At 70.3% G+C, this 19,613-nt stretch overlaps 8 pseudogenes; all 8 read right to left on the minus strand.

The window, feature by feature from the left end:
- Nucleotides 1-1,114: 1,114 nt before the first annotated feature.
- Nucleotides 1,115-1,233, minus strand: LOC132419377 (5S ribosomal RNA; annotated as a pseudogene).
- A 914-nt stretch (nucleotides 1,234-2,147) lies between these two features.
- Nucleotides 2,148-2,266, minus strand: LOC132419378 (5S ribosomal RNA; annotated as a pseudogene).
- A 1,973-nt stretch (nucleotides 2,267-4,239) lies between these two features.
- Nucleotides 4,240-4,375, minus strand: LOC132419379 (5S ribosomal RNA; annotated as a pseudogene).
- A 4,112-nt stretch (nucleotides 4,376-8,487) lies between these two features.
- LOC132419380 (5S ribosomal RNA) lies at nucleotides 8,488-8,623 on the minus strand (annotated as a pseudogene).
- A 4,253-nt stretch (nucleotides 8,624-12,876) lies between these two features.
- Nucleotides 12,877-13,012, minus strand: LOC132419374 (5S ribosomal RNA; annotated as a pseudogene).
- A 924-nt stretch (nucleotides 13,013-13,936) lies between these two features.
- Nucleotides 13,937-14,072, minus strand: LOC132419372 (5S ribosomal RNA; annotated as a pseudogene).
- Nucleotides 14,073-18,202: 4,130 nt separating this feature from the next.
- Nucleotides 18,203-18,338, minus strand: LOC132419376 (5S ribosomal RNA; annotated as a pseudogene).
- A 924-nt stretch (nucleotides 18,339-19,262) lies between these two features.
- LOC132419373 (5S ribosomal RNA) lies at nucleotides 19,263-19,398 on the minus strand (annotated as a pseudogene).
- Between the last annotated feature and the right edge of the window lie 215 nt (nucleotides 19,399-19,613).

The following is a 19,613-nucleotide window of genomic DNA, read 5'->3' on the forward strand; positions in this document are numbered from 1 at the left end:
CAATCAGTATCATTATACCTAAGCAGACAAGTTTTATAGAATGGTTCCAAGTGAAGTAACTTGTTGAAAAGCCACACAGCTACTAAACGGCTGGGATGCATGGAGTATTACATCCACCAAAGTCCACAATACCCAAGGCACTAGACCATCCTACAACTGCAACTTTCTCCAGCATCCCAGGGTCCTAGGAGAACACTTCAGAAATATAAGTGCGAGTCCTCTGTGATTCTTCCCATCTAGTGCTCTTCACCATAAAAATAACTGCCTCAAGAGAATGCACAGGACCTTTGAAATGATTTGAATAATTTGGAGAAAGGTCTGAGTTTAGGAAACCAAGGCCTAATTTATTTGTCTTTTCTAATCATAGAAAAACTTTGAAAATACCCATGATGCACTCCAAATATTTGCAAAGTCTTTTTATCCCATTTTGATATTGGTAGGCTATAGATAATTCTCAAAGTAGACTAACACTAGTAACTGGGACGGCAATGTCTATTACTCTGATACAAACACATGTGCAGGAAAGACATTCCATCTACTAAGTTTACCGAATCAGTAACTCTTGAAATATTCCTTTCATTTCTGCAAAGTTATTTTCTAGACGAAAAATAAAGGCTACAAGCTGGTGACTCCCTGTGACGGAGTTCGGGGTTCGAATGACCACCAGGAAGGGTATAGTCTAAGAGTGGGTGGGAGTGCGAGGTCCAAAGGCTGCGATGCATGCTGTTAACCACGCTGGCCACTGCTGGGCACAGGGATCTCCATCAATGACAATAGGGTGGGAGGGGTAGGAGGTGCTTGAACTTGCATGAACTACCGGTCGGCGGTGGGGAGTGCATGGGGACGAGCCAACACAAGCAGAGTGCGAGAGAGAGGACGCACTTGGGAGAAAAATACATGGGGTTTGGGCAGCAGGGAGTAACGGCGGGGATGCGGCTGCCTTCCAGGACCCCCTTCTAGCCACAGGGATGGCCAGGCCGGCGGGGAGCGGCCCATTTGGTGCGCTGTGGTGAGAGGGGGCGGAGGACGTGGGGCCTGCACCGGTCCCCGAGGGAGCGGAGGCGGCAGACACCGCCGTGGGCAACTAAAGGAGAAGGCAGAGCGGGAGGCAAAAACCCTACAGCACCCAGGTTCCCAGGCGGTCTCCCATCCAAGTACTAACCAGGCCCGACTCTGCTTAAGCTTCTGAGATCAGACGAGATCGGGCGCATTCAGGGTGGTATGGACGTATGCGGCGGCAGGGGCCGCGGGCTGCCTCTTGAAGCCCAGGTCCGCTGGCGCTAGCGCAGTCCTGCCAGCCTGGCGGCCAGCCCTCTCCAGCAGGGCCCTACCGCCCGCCCAGACAGGCAGGCGACAGGAAGTCTCTGGGACCCAGAGGTGGAGGAGTGGTGCGCGACCACGCAGCCCTGGGCGGGAGGCACCCTCCAGGCACGTCGAGGCTTGTCGCCCCGCCGGACATACCGCTCAACGCTCAAAGGGACATGGCCCCGGAGGCTTCAGAGCCCGGGGGCCCGCGGTATTTGGGCATCGCCCCTGCACGCCCACGCAGAGCTGGCCAGAGACCAGCTGCGGCCGGGCCGGCCTTCCTGCCCGGCAACAGCTGACCCGCAGCCACTGGGAGCCACCATTGAGTCGGCACGGCCCCTCAGTCCCAGCAAGGTCACTCTTGCCCCGACGCTGCCGCGGAGCACAGGACCCCGGCCCTCGTGGCCGGCAGGCCTGGTGATGCGGCCCCGCCCCCCCTGCGCTGCGCATGCCCCTCCCAGCTGTGTCAAAACGGCGGAGGGGCGACTTTTTCGGCAGGGAGCTGTGGAGAGACACATGGGCAGACAGGTGGCTGCCAGGTGGCTGGGCGCCGGTTGTGGCGCCCAAGTGCAGATCCAGGGGCTCGCGGGCTGCACGGACGGCAAACGGACCCGCGGCCATGTCTGGCTCCCGGCCAGCGACACACGGAGCGTCCGGTGTCCCGCTGCCTTCCAGGGTAGACTTCTGGTCGCCTGGCCGGCCAGGCCGGTGGGAAGCTTCCCCTCCTGCGCGCGCTGTGGTGGGAGGGGTCTGAGTAGGTGGGGCCCGCAGCGGGGCCTGGCGGGGGCGGAGCCTGCGGCTACCGCCACGGGAGAGTAAAGAAGTCTGAACGGGAGGCAAAAAGCCTACAGCACCCGGTATTCCCAGGCGGTCTCCATTCAATTACCAACCAGGCCCGACCCATCTTAGCTTCCGAGATCGAGACGAGATCGGGCCCGTCTAGGGTGGTTTGGCCGTAGACACTGGGGGGGTCGCGGGCTGCCTCTTGAGGCGCAGCTTAGCAGGCGCTTGGGCCTTACCGCCGGCCCAGCGGCCCGCCCGCCCCGGCAGGGCCCCGCCGCCCGCCTAGGCAGGGGAACGGAGGTCTCGGGGACCGGGGGGTGGCGGAGGAGTTGGCGACCTCCCAGCCCAGGGCGGGTGGGACACAGCCAGCTTTTCGGCGCTTCGTGCCCCGCCCCAGATCCCACAGGCCGCTCACAGGGACGTAGCCCCGGAGGCTTCAGGGCCCGGGGCCCGCGGTCCCTCAGGCATCCCACCTGCCCGCCCACGCTGTGGTAGGCGTAGCCCAGAGGCAGACCGGCCCGGCCCTCCTGTCCGACAGCAGCTGGCCCGAAGCCACTGGGAGCCACCATTGAGTTGGCACGGCCCCTTAGACACAGCAACGCCACCCTTGCCCCGACGCCACCGTCCGAGCTCAGGACCCTGCCCCAGGTGGCCGGCAGGCCCGGGGAAGCGGCCTGGGCCCTCGATCCCGCTCCCGCCCACGGCCGCGGCGAAACGGCGGAGGGGGTGCTTTTTCCGGATGGAGCTGTGGAGAGACACCCCGGAAGACAGGTGGCGGCGCCGTGGCTGGGCTCCAGTGGCTGCGGCCAGGTGCAGCTCGCGGGGCACGCGGGCCGAACGGATGGCACCTGGGTCCGCAGCCATGTCTGGGTGGCGTCAGGCCGCTCCCGGAGCGTCTGGTGTGCCGCTGCCTTCCAGGGACGCCTTCTGGCCGCCTGGCCGCTCAGGCAGGTGGGGAGCGCCCCATCAGACGCTTGCTGTGGTGGGAGGGTCCTGAGGAGGTGGGGCCTGCAGCGGTACCCGGTGGGGGCGGAGACGGCTGCCGCCACCGCCACGACCGCCGCGGTCCACAAAAGGAGAAGGTGTGTAGCGGGAGGCAAAAAGCCTACAGCACCTGGCGTTCCCAGGAGCTCTCCCGTCCGCGACGTCTCCCATCCAAATACTAACCAGGCCCAACCCTGCTTAGCTTCCGAGATCGGGCCCGTCTAGGGTGGTTTGGCCGTAGACACTGGGGGGGTCGCGGGCTGCCTCTTGAGGCGCAGCTTAGCAGGCGCTTGGGCCTTACCGCCGGCCCAGCGGCCCGCCCGCCCCGGCAGGGCCCCGCCGCCCGCCTAGGCAGGGGAACGGAGGTCTCGGGGACCGGGGGGTGGTGGAGGAGTTGGCGACCTCCCAGCCCAGGGCGGGTGGGACACAGCCAGCTTTTCGGCGCTTCGTGCCCCGCCCCAGATCCCACAGGCCGCTCACAGGGACGTAGCCCCGGAGGCTTCAGGGCCCGGGGCCCGCGGTCCCTCGGGCATCCCACCTGCCCGCCCACGCTGTGGTAGGCGTAGCCCAGAGGCAGACCGGCCCGGCCCTCCTGTCCGACAGCAGCTGGCCCGAAGCCACTGGGAGCCACCATTGAGTTGGCACGGCCCCTTAGACACAGCAACGCCACCCTTGCCCCGACGCCACCGTCCGAGCTCAGGACCCCGCCCCAGGTGGCCGGCAGGCCCGGGGAAGCGGCCTGGGCCCTCGATCCCGCTCCCGCCCACGGCCGCGGCGAAACGGCGGAGGGGGTGCTTTTTCCGGATGGAGCTGTGGAGAGACACCCCGGAAGACAGGTGGCGGCGCCGTGGCTGGGCTCCAGTGGCTGCGGCCAGGTGCAGCTCGCGGGGCACGCGGGCCGAACGGATGGCACCTGGGTCCGCAGCCATGTCTGGGTGGCATCAGGCCGCCCCCGGAGCGTCTGGTGTGCCGCTGCCTTCCAGGGACACCTTCTGGCCGCCTGGCCGCTCAGGCAGGTGGGGAGCGCCCCATCAGACGGTTGCTGTGGTGGGAGGGTCCTGAGGAGGTGGGGCCTGCAGTGGTACCCGGTGGGGGCGGAGACGGCCGCCGCCACCGCCACGACCGCCGCGGTCGACAAAAGGAGAAGGTGTGTAGCGGGAGGCAAAAAGCCTACAGCACCTGGCGTTCCCAGGAGCTCTCCCGTCCGCGACGTCTCCCATCCAAATACTAACCAGGCCCAACCCTGCTTAGCTTCCGAGATCGAGTCGAGATCGGGCCCGTCTAGGGTGGTTTGGCCGTAGACACTGGGGGGGGTCTCGGGCTGCCTTTTGAGGCACAGCTTAGCAGGCGCTTGGGCCTTACCGCCGGCGCAGCGGCCCGCACGCCCCGGCAGGGCCCCGCCGCCCGCCTAGGCAGGGGAACGGAGGTCTCGGGGACCGGGGGGTGGCGGAGGAGTTGGCGACCTCCCAGACCAGGGCGGGTGGGACACAGCCAGCTTTTCAGCGCTTCGTGCCCCGCCCCAGATCCCACAGGCCGCTCACAGGGACGTAGCCCCGGAGGCTTCAGGGCCCGGGGCCCGCGGTCCCTCGGGCATCCCACCTGCCCGCCCACGCTGTGGTAGGCATAGCCCAGAGGCAGACCGGCCCGGCCCTCCTGTCCGACAGCAGCTGGCCCGAAGCCACTGGGAGCCACCATTGAGTTGGCACGGCCCCTTAGACACAGCAACGCCACCCTTGCCCCGACGCCACCGTCCGAGCTCAGGACCCCGCCCCAGGTGGCCGGCAGGCCTGGGGAAGCGGCCTGGGCCCTCGATCCCGCTCCCGCCCACGGCCGCGGCGAAATGGCGGAGGGGGTGCTTTCTCCGGATGGAGCTGTGGAGAGACACCCCGGAAGACAGGTGGCGGCGCCGGGGCTGGGCTCCAGTGGCTGCGGCCAGGTGCAGCTCGTGGGCTCGCGGGCCGAACGGACGGCACCCGGGTCCGCGGCCATGTCTGGGTGGCGTCAGGCCGCCCCCGGAGCGTCTGGTGTGCCGCTGCCTTCCAGGGACGCCTTCTGGCCGCCTGGCCGCTCAGGCAGGTGGGGAGTGCCCCATCAGACGCTTGCTGTGGTGGGAGGGGCCTGAGGAGGTGGGGCCTGCAGCGGTACCTGGTACCCGGCGGGGGCGGGCGGAGACGGCCGCCGCCGCAGCCGCCGCAGGCGACCAAAGGAGAAAGCGGAGCGGGAGGCAGAAAGCCTACAGCACCCGGTATTCCCAGGAGCTCTCCCATCCAGGAGGTCTCCCATCCAAGTTCTAACCAGGCCCGACCCTGCTTAGCTTCCGAGATCCGGACTTGATCGGGCCCGTCTAGGCTGGTTTGGCAGTAGGTGTCGGCGGGTCGCGGGCTGCCTCTTGAGGCGCAGCTTAGCAGGCCCTTGGGCCTTACCGCCAGCCCAGCGGCCCGCCCGCCCCGGCAGGGCCCCGCCGCCCGCCTAGGCAGAGGAACGGAGGTCTCGGGGACCGGGTGGTGGCGGAGGTGTTGGCGACCACCCAGCCCAGGGCGGGCGGGACCCAGCAAACTTTTCGGCGCTTGGCCTCCCACCCCAGATCCCGCAGGTCGCTCACAGGGATGTGGCCCCGGAGGCTTCAGGGCCCGGGGCCTGCGGTCCCTTGGGCATCCCACCTGCCCACCCACGCTGCGCTGGGCGCAGCCCGGCCGCAGACCGGGCCGGCCCTCCTGCCCGACAGCAGCTGGCCCGAAGCCAGTGGGAGCCACCATTGAGTTGGCAAAGCCCCTTAGACCCAGAAACGCCACCCTTGCCCCCACACCACCGTCCGAGCTCAGGACCCCGCCGCAGGTGGCCGGCAGGCCCGCGGAAGCGGCCTGGGCCCTCTATCCCTCTCCGGCACCCGGCCGCGGCGAAACGGTGGAGGGGGGGCTTTTTCCGGATGGAGCTGTGGAGAGACACCCCCCGGCAGACAGGTGGCGGCGCCGGGGCTGGGCTCCAGTGGGGGCCGCCAGGTGCAGGTCGAGGGGCTCACGGGCCGCATGGACGGCACCCGGGTCCGCGGCCATGTCTGTTTCGCGTCAGCGGACCAACGGAGCGTCTGGTGTGCCGCTGCCTTCCAGGGACGCCTTCTGGCCGCCTGGCCGCTCAGGCAGGTGGGGAGCGCCCCATCAGACGCTTGCTGTGGTGGGAGCGTCCTGAGGAGGTGGGGCCTGCAGCGGTACCCGGCGGGGGCGGAGACGGCCGCCGCCACCGCCACGACCACTGCGGTCGACAAAAGGAGAAGGTGTGTAGCGGGAGGCAAAAAGCCTACAGCACCTGGCGTTCCCAGGAGCTCTCCCGTCCGCGACGTCTCCCATCCAACTACTAACCAGGCCCAACCCTGCTTAGCTTACGAGATCGAGTCGAGATCGGGCCCGTCTAGGGTGGTTTGGCCGTAGACACTGGGGGGGTCGCGGGCTGCCTCTTGAGGCGCAGTTTAGCAGGCGCTTGGGCCTTACCGCCGGCCCAGCGGCCCACCCGCCCCGGCAGGGCCCCGCCGCCCGCCTAGGCAGGGGAACGGAGGTCTCGGGGACCGGGGGGTGGCGGAGGAGTTGGCGACCTCCCAGCCCAGGGCGGGTGGGACACAGCCAGCTTTTCGGCGCTTCGTGCCCCGCCCCAGATCCCACAGGCCGCTCACAGGGACGTAGCCCCGGAGGCTTCAGGGCCCGGGGCCCGCGGTCCCTCGGGCATCCCACCTGCCTGCCCACGCTGTGGTAGGCGTAGCCCAGAGGCAGACCGGCCCGGCCCTCCTGTCCGACAGCAGCTGGCCCGAAGCCACTGGGAGCCACCATTGAGTTGGCACGGCCCCTTAGACACAGCAACGCCACCCTTGCCCCGACGCCACCGTCCGAGCTCAGGACCCCGCCCCAGGTGGCCGGCAGGCCCGGGGAAGCGGCCTGGGCCCTCGATCCCGCTCCCGCCCACGGCCGCGGCGAAACGGCGGAGGGGGTGCTTTCTCCGGATGGAGCTGTGGAGAGACACCCCGGAAGACAGGTGGCGGCGCCGGGGCTGGGCTCCAGTGGCTGCGGCCAGGTGCAGCTCGCGGGGCTCGCGGGCCGAACGGACGGCACCCGGGTCCGCGGCCATGTCTGGGTGGCGTCAGGCCGCCCCTGGAGCGTCTGGTGTGCCGCTGCCTTCCAGGGACGCCTTCTGGCCGCCTGGCCGCTCAGGCAGGTGGGGAGTGCCCCATCAGACGCTTGCTGTGGTGGGAGGGGCCTGAGGAGGTGGGGCCTGCAGCGGTACCTGATACCCGGCGGGGGCGGAGACGGCCGCCGCCGCAGCCGCCGCAGGCGACCAAAGGAGAAAGCGGGATGCAAAAAGCCTACAGCACCCGGTATTCCCAGGAGCTCTCCCATACAGGAGGTCTCCCATCCAAGTTCTAACCAGGCCCGACCCTGCTTAGCTTCCGAGATCCGGACTTGATCGGGCCCGTCTAGGCTGGTTTGGCAGTAGGTGTCGGCGGGTCGCGGGCTGCCTCTTGAGGCGCAGCTTAGCAGGCCCTTGGGCCTTACCGCCAGCCCAGCGGCCCGCCCGCCCCGGCAGGGCCCCGCCGCCCGCCTAGGCAGAGGAACGGAGGTCTCGGGGACCGGGTGGTGGCGGAGGTGTTGGCGACCACCCAGCCCAGGGCGGGCGGGACCCAGCAAACTTTTCGGCGCTTGGCCTCCCACCCCAGATCCCGCAGGTCGCTCACAGGGATGTGGCCCCGGAGGCTTCAGGGCCCGGGGCCTGCGGTCCCTTGGGCATCCCACCTGCCCACCCACGCTGCGCTGGGCGCAGCCCGGCCGCAGACCGGGCCGGCCCTCCTGCCCGACAGCAGCTGGCCCGAAGCCAGTGGGAGCCACCATTGAGTTGGCAAAGCCCCTTAGACCCAGCAACGCCACCCTTGCCCCCACACCACCGTCCGAGCTCAGGACCCCGCCCCAGGTGGCCGGCAGTCCCACGGAAGCGGCCTGGGCCCTCTATCCCTCTCCGTCACCCGGCCGCGGCGAAACGGTCGAGGGGGGGCTTTTTCCGGATGGAGCTGTGGAGAGACACCCCCCGGCAGACAGGTGGCGGCGCCGGGGCTGGGCTCCAGTGGGGGCCGCCAGGTGCAGGTCGAGGGGCTCACGGGCCGCATGGACGGCACCCGGGTCCGCGGCCATGTCTGTTTCGCGTCAGGGGACCAACGGAGCGTCTGGTGTGCCGCTGCCTTCCAGGGACGCCTTCTGGCCGCCTGACCGCTCAGGCAGGCGGGGAGCGCCCCATCAGACGCTTGCTGTGGTGGGAGGGTCCTGAGGAAGTGGGGCCTGCAGCGGTACCCGGCGGGGACGGTGACGGCCGCCGCCACCGCCGCCACAGCCGCGACCGCCGCGGTCGACAAAAGGAGAAGGTGTGTAGCGGGAGGCAAAAAGCCTACAGCACCTGGCGTTCCCAGGAGCTCTCCCGTCCGCGACGTCTCCCATCCAAATACTAACCAGGCCCAACCCTGCTTAGCTTCCGAGATCGAGTCGAGATCGGGCCCGTCTAGGGTGGTTTGGCCGTAGACACTGGGGGGGGTCTCGGGCTGCCTTTTGAGGCACAGCTTAGCAGGCGCTTGGGCCTTACCGCCGGCCCAGCGGCCCGCACGCCCCGGCAGGGCCCCGCCGCCCGCCTAGGCAGGGGAACGGAGGTCTCGGGGACCGGGGGGTGGCGGAGGAGTTGGCGACCTCCCAGACCAGGGCGGGTGGGACACAGCCAGCTTTTCAGCGCTTCGTGCCCCGCCCCAGATCCCACAGGCCGCTCACAGGGACGTAGCCCCGGAGGCTTCAGGGCCCGGGGCCCGCGGTCCCTCGGGCATCCCACCTGCCCGCCCACGCTGTGGTAGGCATAGCCCAGAGGCAGACCGGCCCGGCCCTCCTGTCCGACAGCAGCTGGCCCGAAGCCACTGGGAGCCACCATTGAGTTGGCACGGCCCCTTAGACACAGCAACGCCACCCTTGCCCCGACGCCACCGTCCGAGCTCAGGACCCCGCCCCAGGTGGCCGGCAGGCCTGGGGAAGCGGCCTGGGCCCTCGATCCCGCTCCCGCCCACGGCCGCGGCGAAATGGCGGAGGGGGTGCTTTCTCCGGATGGAGCTGTGGAGAGACACCCCGGAAGACAGGTCAGGACCCCGCCCCAGGTGGCCGGCAGGCCTGGGGAAGCGGCCTGGGCCCTCGATCCCGCTCCCGCCCACGGCCGCGGCGAAATGGCGGAGGGGGTGCTTTCTCCGGATGGAGCTGTGGAGAGACACCCCGGAAGACAGGTGGCGGCGCCGGGGCTGGGCTCCAGTGGCTGCGGCCAGGTGCAGCTCGTGGGCTCGCGGGCCGAACGGACGGCACCCGGGTCCGCGGCCATGTCTGGGTGGCGTCAGGCCGCCCCCGGAGCGTCTGGTGTGCCGCTGCCTTCCAGGGACGCCTTCTGGCCGCCTGGCCGCTCAGGCAGGTGGGGAGTGCCCCATCAGACGCTTGCTGTGGTGGGAGGGGCCTGAGGAGGTGGGGCCTGCAGCGGTACCTGGTACCCGGCGGGGGCGGGCGGAGACGGCCGCCGCCGCAGCCGCCGCAGGCGACCAAAGGAGAAAGCGGAGCGGGAGGCAGAAAGCCTACAGCACCCGGTATTCCCAGGAGCTCTCCCATCCAGGAGGTCTCCCATCCAAGTTCTAACCAGGCCCGACCCTGCTTAGCTTCCGAGATCCGGACTTGATCGGGCCCGTCTAGGCTGGTTTGGCAGTAGGTGTCGGCGGGTCGCGGGCTGCCTCTTGAGGCGCAGCTTAGCAGGCCCTTGGGCCTTACCGCCAGCCCAGCGGCCCGCCCGCCCCGGCAGGGCCCCGCCGCCCGCCTAGGCAGAGGAACGGAGGTCTCGGGGACCGGGTGGTGGCGGAGGTGTTGGCGACCACCCAGCCCAGGGCGGGCGGGACCCAGCAAACTTTTCGGCGCTTGGCCTCCCACCCCAGATCCCGCAGGTCGCTCACAGGGATGTGGCCCCGGAGGCTTCAGGGCCCGGGGCCTGCGGTCCCTTGGGCATCCCACCTGCCCACCCACGCTGCGCTGGGCGCAGCCCGGCCGCAGACCGGGCCGGCCCTCCTGCCCGACAGCAGCTGGCCCGAAGCCAGTGGGAGCCACCATTGAGTTGGCAAAGCCCCTTAGACCCAGAAACGCCACCCTTGCCCCCACACCACCGTCCGAGCTCAGGACCCCGCCGCAGGTGGCCGGCAGGCCCGCGGAAGCGGCCTGGGCCCTCTATCCCTCTCCGGCACCCGGCCGCGGCGAAACGGTGGAGGGGGGGCTTTTTCCGGATGGAGCTGTGGAGAGACACCCCCCGGCAGACAGGTGGCGGCGCCGGGGCTGGGCTCCAGTGGGGGCCGCCAGGTGCAGGTCGAGGGGCTCACGGGCCGCATGGACGGCACCCGGGTCCGCGGCCATGTCTGTTTCGCGTCAGCGGACCAACGGAGCGTCTGGTGTGCCGCTGCCTTCCAGGGACGCCTTCTGGCCGCCTGGCCGCTCAGGCAGGTGGGGAGCGCCCCATCAGACGCTTGCTGTGGTGGGAGCGTCCTGAGGAGGTGGGGCCTGCAGCGGTACCCGGCGGGGGCGGAGACGGCCGCCGCCACCGCCACGACCACTGCGGTCGACAAAAGGAGAAGGTGTGTAGCGGGAGGCAAAAAGCCTACAGCACCTGGCGTTCCCAGGAGCTCTCCCGTCCGCGACGTCTCCCATCCAACTACTAACCAGGCCCAACCCTGCTTAGCTTACGAGATCGAGTCGAGATCGGGCCCGTCTAGGGTGGTTTGGCCGTAGACACTGGGGGGGTCGCGGGCTGCCTCTTGAGGCGCAGTTTAGCAGGCGCTTGGGCCTTACCGCCGGCCCAGCGGCCCACCCGCCCCGGCAGGGCCCCGCCGCCCGCCTAGGCAGGGGAACGGAGGTCTCGGGGACCGGGGGGTGGCGGAGGAGTTGGCGACCTCCCAGCCCAGGGCGGGTGGGACACAGCCAGCTTTTCGGCGCTTCGTGCCCCGCCCCAGATCCCACAGGCCGCTCACAGGGACGTAGCCCCGGAGGCTTCAGGGCCCGGGGCCCGCGGTCCCTCGGGCATCCCACCTGCCTGCCCACGCTGTGGTAGGCGTAGCCCAGAGGCAGACCGGCCCGGCCCTCCTGTCCGACAGCAGCTGGCCCGAAGCCACTGGGAGCCACCATTGAGTTGGCACGGCCCCTTAGACACAGCAACGCCACCCTTGCCCCGACGCCACCGTCCGAGCTCAGGACCCCGCCCCAGGTGGCCGGCAGGCCCGGGGAAGCGGCCTGGGCCCTCGATCCCGCTCCCGCCCACGGCCGCGGCGAAACGGCGGAGGGGGTGCTTTCTCCGGATGGAGCTGTGGAGAGACACCCCGGAAGACAGGTGGCGGCGCCGGGGCTGGGCTCCAGTGGCTGCGGCCAGGTGCAGCTCGCGGGGCTCGCGGGCCGAACGGACGGCACCCGGGTCCGCGGCCATGTCTGGGTGGCGTCAGGCCGCCCCTGGAGCGTCTGGTGTGCCGCTGCCTTCCAGGGACGCCTTCTGGCCGCCTGGCCGCTCAGGCAGGTGGGGAGTGCCCCATCAGACGCTTGCTGTGGTGGGAGGGGCCTGAGGAGGTGGGGCCTGCAGCGGTACCTGATACCCGGCGGGGGCGGAGACGGCCGCCGCCGCAGCCGCCGCAGGCGACCAAAGGAGAAAGCGGGATGCAAAAAGCCTACAGCACCCGGTATTCCCAGGAGCTCTCCCATACAGGAGGTCTCCCATCCAAGTTCTAACCAGGCCCGACCCTGCTTAGCTTCCGAGATCCGGACTTGATCGGGCCCGTCTAGGCTGGTTTGGCAGTAGGTGTCGGCGGGTCGCGGGCTGCCTCTTGAGGCGCAGCTTAGCAGGCCCTTGGGCCTTACCGCCAGCCCAGCGGCCCGCCCGCCCCGGCAGGGCCCCGCCGCCCGCCTAGGCAGAGGAACGGAGGTCTCGGGGACCGGGTGGTGGCGGAGGTGTTGGCGACCACCCAGCCCAGGGCGGGCGGGACCCAGCAAACTTTTCGGCGCTTGGCCTCCCACCCCAGATCCCGCAGGTCGCTCACAGGGATGTGGCCCCGGAGGCTTCAGGGCCCGGGGCCTGCGGTCCCTTGGGCATCCCACCTGCCCACCCACACTGTGCTGGGCGCAGCCCGGCCGCAGACCGGGCCGGCCCTCCTGCCCGACAGCAGCTGGCCCGAAGCCAGTGGGAGCCACCATTGAGTTGGCAAAGCCCCTTAGACCCAGAAACGCCACCCTTGCCCCCACACCACCGTCCGAGCTCAGGACCCCGCCCCAGGTGGCCGGCAGTCCCACGGAAGCGGCCTGGGCCCTCTATCCCTCTCCGTCACCCGGCCGCGGCGAAACGGTCGAGGGGGGGCTTTTTCCGGATGGAGCTGTGGAGAGACACCCCCCGGCAGACAGGTGGCGGCGCCGGGGCTGGGCTCCAGTGGGGGCCGCCAGGTGCAGGTCGAGGGGCTCACGGGCCGCATGGACGGCACCCGGGTCCGCGGCCATGTCTGTTTCGCGTCAGGGGACCAACGGAGCGTCTGGTGTGCCGCTGCCTTCCAGGGACGCCTTCTGGCCGCCTGACCGCTCAGGCAGGCGGGGAGCGCCCCATCAGACGCTTGCTGTGGTGGGAGGGTCCTGAGGAAGTGGGGCCTGCAGCGGTACCCGGCGGGGACGGTGACGGCCGCCGCCACCGCCGCCACAGCCGCGACCGCCGCGGTCGACAAAAGGAGAAGGTGTGTAGCGGGAGGCAAAAAGCCTACAGCACCTGGCGTTCCCAGGAGCTCTCCCGTCCGCGACGTCTCCCATCCAACTACTAACCAGGCCCAACCCTGCTTAGCTTCCGAGATCGAGTCGAGATCAGGCCCGTCTAGGGTGGTTTGGCCGTAGACACTGGGGGGGTCGCGGGCTGCCTCTTGAGGCGCAGCTTAGCAGGCGCTTGGGCCTTACCGCCGGCCCAGCGGCCCGCCCGCCCCGGCAGGGTCCCGCCGCCCGCCTAGGCAGGGGAACGGAGGTCTCGGGGACCGGGGGGTGGCGGAGGAGTTGGCGACCTCCCAGCCCAGGGCGGGTGGGACACAGCCAGCTTTTCGGCGCTTCGTGCCCCGCCCCAGATCCCACAGGCCGCTCACAGGGACGTAGCCCCGGAGGCTTCAGGGCCCGGGGCCCGCGGTCCCTCGGGCATCCCACCTGCCCGCCCACGCTGTGGTAGGCGTAGCCCAGAGGCAGACCGGCCCGGCCCTCCTGTCCGACAGCAGCTGGCCCGAAGCCACTGGGAGCCACCATTGAGTTGGCACGGCCCCTTAGACACAGCAACGCCACCCTTGCCCCGACGCCACCGTCCGAGCTCAGGACCCTGCCCCAGGTGGCCGGCAGGCCCGGGGAAGCGGCCTGGGCCCTCGATCCCGCTCCCGCCCACGGCCGCGGCGAAACGGCGGAGGGGGTGCTTTTTCCGGATGGAGCTGTGGAGAGACACCCCGGAAGACAGGTGGCGGCGCCGTGGCTGGGCTCCAGTGGCTGCGGCCAGGTGCAGCTCGCGGGGCACGCGGGCCGAACGGATGGCACCTGGGTCCGCAGCCATGTCTGGGTGGCATCAGGCCGCCCCCGGAGCGTCTGGTGTGCCGCTGCCTTCCAGGGACGCCTTCTGGCCGCCTGGCCGCTCAGGCAGGTGGGGAGCGCCCCATCAGACGGTTGCTGTGGTGGGAGGGTCCTGAGGAGGTGGGGCCTGCAGTGGTACCCGGTGGGGGCGGAGACGGCCGCCGCCACCGCCACGACCGCCGCGGTCGACAAAAGGAGAAGGTGTGTAGCGGGAGGCAAAAAGCCTACAGCACCTGGCGTTCCCAGGAGCTCTCCCGTCCGCGACGTCTCCCATCCAAATACTAACCAGGCCCAACCCTGCTTAGCTTCCGAGATCGAGTCGAGATCGGGCCCGTCTAGGGTGGTTTGGCCGTAGACACTGGGGGGGGTCTCGGGCTGCCTTTTGAGGCACAGCTTAGCAGGCGCTTGGGCCTTACCGCCGGCCCAGCGGCCCGCACGCCCCGGCAGGGCCCCGCCGCCCGCCTAGGCAGGGGAACGGAGGTCTCGGGGACCGGGGGGTGGCGGAGGAGTTGGCGACCTCCCAGACCAGGGCGGGTGGGACACAGCCAGCTTTTCAGCGCTTCGTGCCCCGCCCCAGATCCCACAGGCCGCTCACAGGGACGTAGCCCCGGAGGCTTCAGGGCCCGGGGCCCGCGGTCCCTCGGGCATCCCACCTGCCCGCCCACGCTGTGGTAGGCATAGCCCAGAGGCAGACCGGCCCGGCCCTCCTGTCCGACAGCAGCTGGCCCGAAGCCACTGGGAGCCACCATTGAGTTGGCACGGCCCCTTAGACACAGCAACGCCACCCTTGCCCCGACGCCACCGTCCGAGCTCAGGACCCCGCCCCAGGTGGCCGGCAGGCCTGGGGAAGCGGCCTGGGCCCTCGATCCCGCTCCCGCCCACGGCCGCGGCGAAACGGCGGAGGGGGTGCTTTCTCCGGATGGAGCTGTGGAGAGACACCCCGGAAGACAGGTGGCGGCGCCGGGGCTGGGCTCCAGTGGCTGCGGCCAGGTGCAGCTCGTGGGCTCGCGGGCCGAACGGACGGCACCCGGGTCCGCGGCCATGTCTGGGTGGCGTCAGGCCGCCCCCGGAGCGTCTGGTGTGCCGCTGCCTTCCAGGGACGCCTTCTGGCCGCCTGGCCGCTCAGGCAGGTGGGGAGTGCCCCATCAGACGCTTGCTGTGGTGGGAGGGGCCTGAGGAGGTGGGGCCTGCAGCGGTACCTGGTACCCGGCGGGGGCGGGCGGAGACGGCCGCCGCCGCAGCCGCCGCGGGCGACCAAAGGAGAAAGCGGAGCGGGAGGCAGAAAGCCTACAGCACCCGGTATTCCCAGGAGCTCTCCCATCCAGGAGGTCTCCCATCCAAGTTCTAACCAGGCCCGACCCTGCTTAGCTTCCGAGATCCAGACTTGATCGGGCCCGTCTAGGCTGGTTTGGCAGTAGGTGTCGGCGGGTCGCGGGCTGCCTCTTGAGGCGCAGCTTAGCAGGCCCTTGGGCCTTACCGCCAGCCCAGCGGCCCGCCCGCCCCGGCAGGGCCCCGCCGCCCGCCTAGGCAGAGGAACGGAGGTCTCGGGGACCGGGTGGTGGCGGAGGTGTTGGCGACCACCCAGCCCAGGGCGGGCGGGACCCAGCAAACTTTTCGGCGCTTGGCCTCCCACCCCAGATCCCGCAGGTCGCTCACAGGGATGTGGCCCCGGAGGCTTCAGGGCCCGGGGCCTGCGGTCCCTTGGGCATCCCACCTGCCCACCCACGCTGCGCTGGGCGCAGCCCGGCCGCAGACCGGGCCGGCCCTCCTGCCCGACAGCAGCTGGCCCGAAGCCAGTGGGAGCCACCATTGAGTTGGCAAAGCCCCTTAGACCCAGCAACGCCACCCTTGCCCCCACACCACCGTCCGAGCTCAGGACCCCGCCGCAGGTGGCCGGCAGGCCCGCGGAAGCGGCCTGGGCCCTCTATCCCTCTCCGGCACCCGGCCGCGGCGAAACGGTGGAGGGGGGGCTTTTTCCGGATGGAGCTGTGGAGAGACACCCCCCGGCAGACAGGTGGCGGCGCCGGGGCTGGGCTCCAGTGGGGGCCGCCAGGTGCAGGTCGAGGGGCTCACGGGCCGCATGGACGGCACCCGGGTCCGCGGCCATGTCTGTTTCGCGTCAGCGGACCAACGGAGCGTCTGGTGTGCCGCTGCCTTCCAGGGACGCCTTCTGGCCGCCTGGCCGCTCAGGCAGGTGGGGAGCGCCCCATCAGACGCTTGCTGTGGTGGGAGCGTCCTGAGGAGGTGGGGCCTGCAGCGGTACCCGGCGGGGGCGGAGACGGCCGCCGCCACCGCCGCCACAACCGCGACCACTGCGGTCGACAAAAGGAGAAGGTGTGTAGCGGGAGGCAAAAAGCCTACAGCACCTGGCGTTCCCAGGAGCTCTCCCGTCCGCGACGTCTCCCATCCAACTACTAACCAGGCCCAACCCTGCTTAGCTTCCGAGATCGAGTCGAGATCAGGCCCGTCTATGGTGGTTTGGCCGAAGACACTGGGGGGGTCGCGGGCTGCCTCTTGAGGCGCAGCTTAGCAGGCGCTTGGGCCTTACCGCCGGCCCAGCGGCCCGCCCGCCCCGGCAGGGTCCCGCCGCCCGCCTAGGCAGGGGAACGGAGGTCTCGGGGACCGGGGGGTGGCGGAGGAGTTGGCGACCTCCCAGCACAGGGCGGGTGGGACACAGCCAGCTTTTCGGCGCTTCGTGCCCCGCCCCAGATCCCACAGGCCGCTCACAGGGACGTAGCCCCGGAGGCTTCAGGGCCCGGGGCCCGCGGTCCCTCGGGCATCCCACCTGCCCGCCCACGCTGTGGTAGGCGTAGCCCAGAGGCAGACCGGCCCGGCCCTCCTGTCCGACAGCAGCTGGCCCGAAGCCACTGGGAGCCACCATTGAGTTGGCACGGCCCCTTAGACACAGCAACGCCACCCTTGCCCCGACGCCACCGTCCGAGCTCAGGACCCCGCCCCAGGTGGCCGGCAGGCCCGGGGAAGCGGCCTGGGCCCTCGATCCCGCTCCCGCCCACGGCCGCGGCGAAACGGCGGAGGGGGTGCTTTCTCCGGATGGAGCTGTGGAGAGACACCCCGGAAGACAGGTGGCGGCGCCGGGGCTGGGCTCCAGTGGCTGCGGCCAGGTGCAGCTCGCGGGGCTCGCGGGCCGAACGGACGGCACCCGGGTCCGCGGCCATGTCTGGGTGGCGTCAGGCCGCCCCCGGAGCGTCTGGTGTGCCGCTGCCTTCCAGGGACGCCTTCTGGCCGCCTGGCCGCTCAGGCAGGTGGGGAGTGCCCCATCAGACGCTTGCTGTGGTGGGAGGGGCCTGAGGAGGTGGGGCCTGCAGCGGTACGTGGTACCCGGCGGGGGCAGGCGGAGACGGCCGCCGCCGCAGCCTCCGCGGGCGACCAAAGGAGAAAGCGGAGCGGGAGGCAGAAAGCCTACAGCACCCGGTATTCCCAGGAGCTCTCCCATCCAGGAGGTCTCCCATCCAAGTTCTAACCAGGCCCGACCCTGCTTAGCTTCCGAGATCCGGACTTGATCGGGCTCGTCTAGGCTGGTTTGGCAGTAGGTGTTGGCGGGTCGCGGGCTGCCTCTTGAGGCGCAGCTTAGCAGGCCCTTGGGCCTTACCGCCAGCCCAGCGGCCCGCCCGCCCCGGCAGGGCCCCGCCGCCCGCCTAGGCAGAGGAACGGAGGTCTCGGGGACCGGGTGGTGGCGGAGATGTTGGCGACCACCCAGCCCAGGGCGGGCGGGACCCAGCAAACTTTTCGGCGCTTGGCCTCCCACCCCAAATCCCGCAGGTCGCTCACAGGGATGTGGCCCCGGAGGCTTCAGGGCCCGGGGCCTGCGGTCCCTTGGGCATCCCACCTGCCCACCCACACTGTGCTGGGCGCAGCCCGGCCGCAGACCGGGCCGGCCCTCCTGCCCGACAGCAGCTGGCCCGAAGCCAGTGGGAGCCACCATTGAGTTGGCAAAGCCCCTTAGACCCAGCAACGCCACCCTTGCCCCCACACCACCGTCCGAGCTCAGGACCCCGCCCCAGGTGGCCGGCAGTCCCACGGAAGCGGCCTGGGCCCTCTATCGCTCTCCGTCACCCGCCCGCGGCGAAACGGTCGAGGGGGGGCTTTTTCCGGATGGAGCTGTGGAGAGACACCCCCCGGCAGACAGGTGGCGGCGCCGGGGCTGGGCTCCAGTGGGGGCCGCCAGGTGCAGGTCGAGGGGCTCACGGGCCGCATGGACGGCACCCGGGTCCGCGGCCATGTCTGTTTCGCGTCAGGGGACCAACGGAGCGTCTGGTGTGCCGCTGCCTTCCAGGGACGCCTTCTGGCCGCCTGACCGCTCAGGCAGGCGGGGAGCGCCCCATCAGACGCTTGCTGTGGTGGGAGGGTCCTGAGGAAGTGGGGCCTGCAGCGGTACCCGGCGGGGACGGTGACGGCCGCCGCCACCGCCGCCACAGCCGCGACCGCCGCGGTCGACAAAAGGAGAAGGTGTGTAGCGGGAGGCAAAAAGCCTACAGCACCTGGCGTTCCCAGGAGCTCTCCCGTCCGCGACGTCTCCCATCCAACTACTAACCAGGCCCAACCCTGCTTAGCTTCCGAGATCGAGTCGAGATCAGGCCCGTCTAGGGTGGTTTGGCCGTAGACACTGGGGGGGTCGCGGGCTGCCTCTTGAGGCGCAGCTTAGCAGGCGCTTGGGCCTTACCGCCGGCCCAGCGGCCCGCCCGCCCCGGCAGGGCCCCGCCGCCCGCCTAGGCAGGGGAACGGAGGTCTCGGGGACCGGGGGGTGGCGGAGGAGTTGGCGACCTCCCAGCCCAGGGCGGGTGGGACACAGCCAGCTTTTCGGCGCTTCGTGCCCCGCCCCAGATCCCACAGGCCGCTCACAGGGACGTAGCCCCGGAGGCTTCAGGGCCCGGGGCCCGCGGTCCCTCGGGCATCCCACCTGCCCGCCCACGCTGTGGTAGGCGTAGCCCAAGGGCAGACCGGCCCGGCCCACCTGTCCGACAGCAGCTGGCCCGAAGCCACTGGGAGCCACCATTGAGTTGGCACGGCCCCTTAGACACAGCAACGCCACCCTTGCCCCGACGCCACCGTCCGAGCTCAGGACCCCGCCCCAGGTGGCCGGCAGGCCCGGGGAAGCGGCCTGGGCCCTCGATCCCGCTCCCGCCCACGGCCGCGGCGAAACGGCGGAGGGGGTGCTTTCTCCGGATGGAGCTGTGGAGAGACACCCCGGAAGACAGGTGGCGGCGCCGGGGCTGGGCTCCAGTGGCTGCGGCCAGGTGCAGCTCGTGGGGCTCGCGGGCCGAATGGACGGCACCCGGGTCCGCGGCCATGTCTGGGTGGCGTCAGGCCGCCCCCGGAGCGTCTGGTGTGCCGCTGCCTTCCAGGGACGCCTTCTGGCCGCCTGGCCGCTCAGGCAGGTGGGGAGTGCCCCATCAGACGCTTGCTGTGGTGGGAGCGTCCTGAGGAGGTGGGGCCTGCAGTGGTACCCGGCGGGGGCGGAGACGGCCGCCGCCACCGCCACGACCGCCGCGGTCGACAAAAGGAGAAGGTGTGTAGCGGGAGGCAAAAAGCCTACAGCACCTGGCGTTCCCAGGAGCTCTCCCGTCCGCGACGTCTCCCATCCAAATACTAACCAGGCCCAACCCTGCTTAGCTTCCGAGATCGAGTCGAGATCGGGCCCGTCTAGGGTGGTTTGGCCGTAGACACTGGGGGGGTCGCGGGCTGCCTCTTGAGGCGCAGCTTAGCAGGCGCTTGGGCCTTACCGCCGGCCCAGCGGCCCGCCCGCCCCGGCAGGGCCCCGCCGCCCGCCTAGGCAGGGGAACGGAGGTCTCGGGGACCGGGGGGTGGCGGAGGAGTTGGCGACCTCCCAGCCCAGGGCGGGTGGGAGCCAGCAAACTTGTGGGAGCTAGGCGCCACGCC

This window comes from Delphinus delphis, unplaced genomic scaffold, assembly GCF_949987515.2.
Source record: "Delphinus delphis unplaced genomic scaffold, mDelDel1.2 scaffold_205, whole genome shotgun sequence".
Taxonomy (NCBI): Eukaryota; Metazoa; Chordata; class Mammalia; order Artiodactyla; family Delphinidae; genus Delphinus; species Delphinus delphis.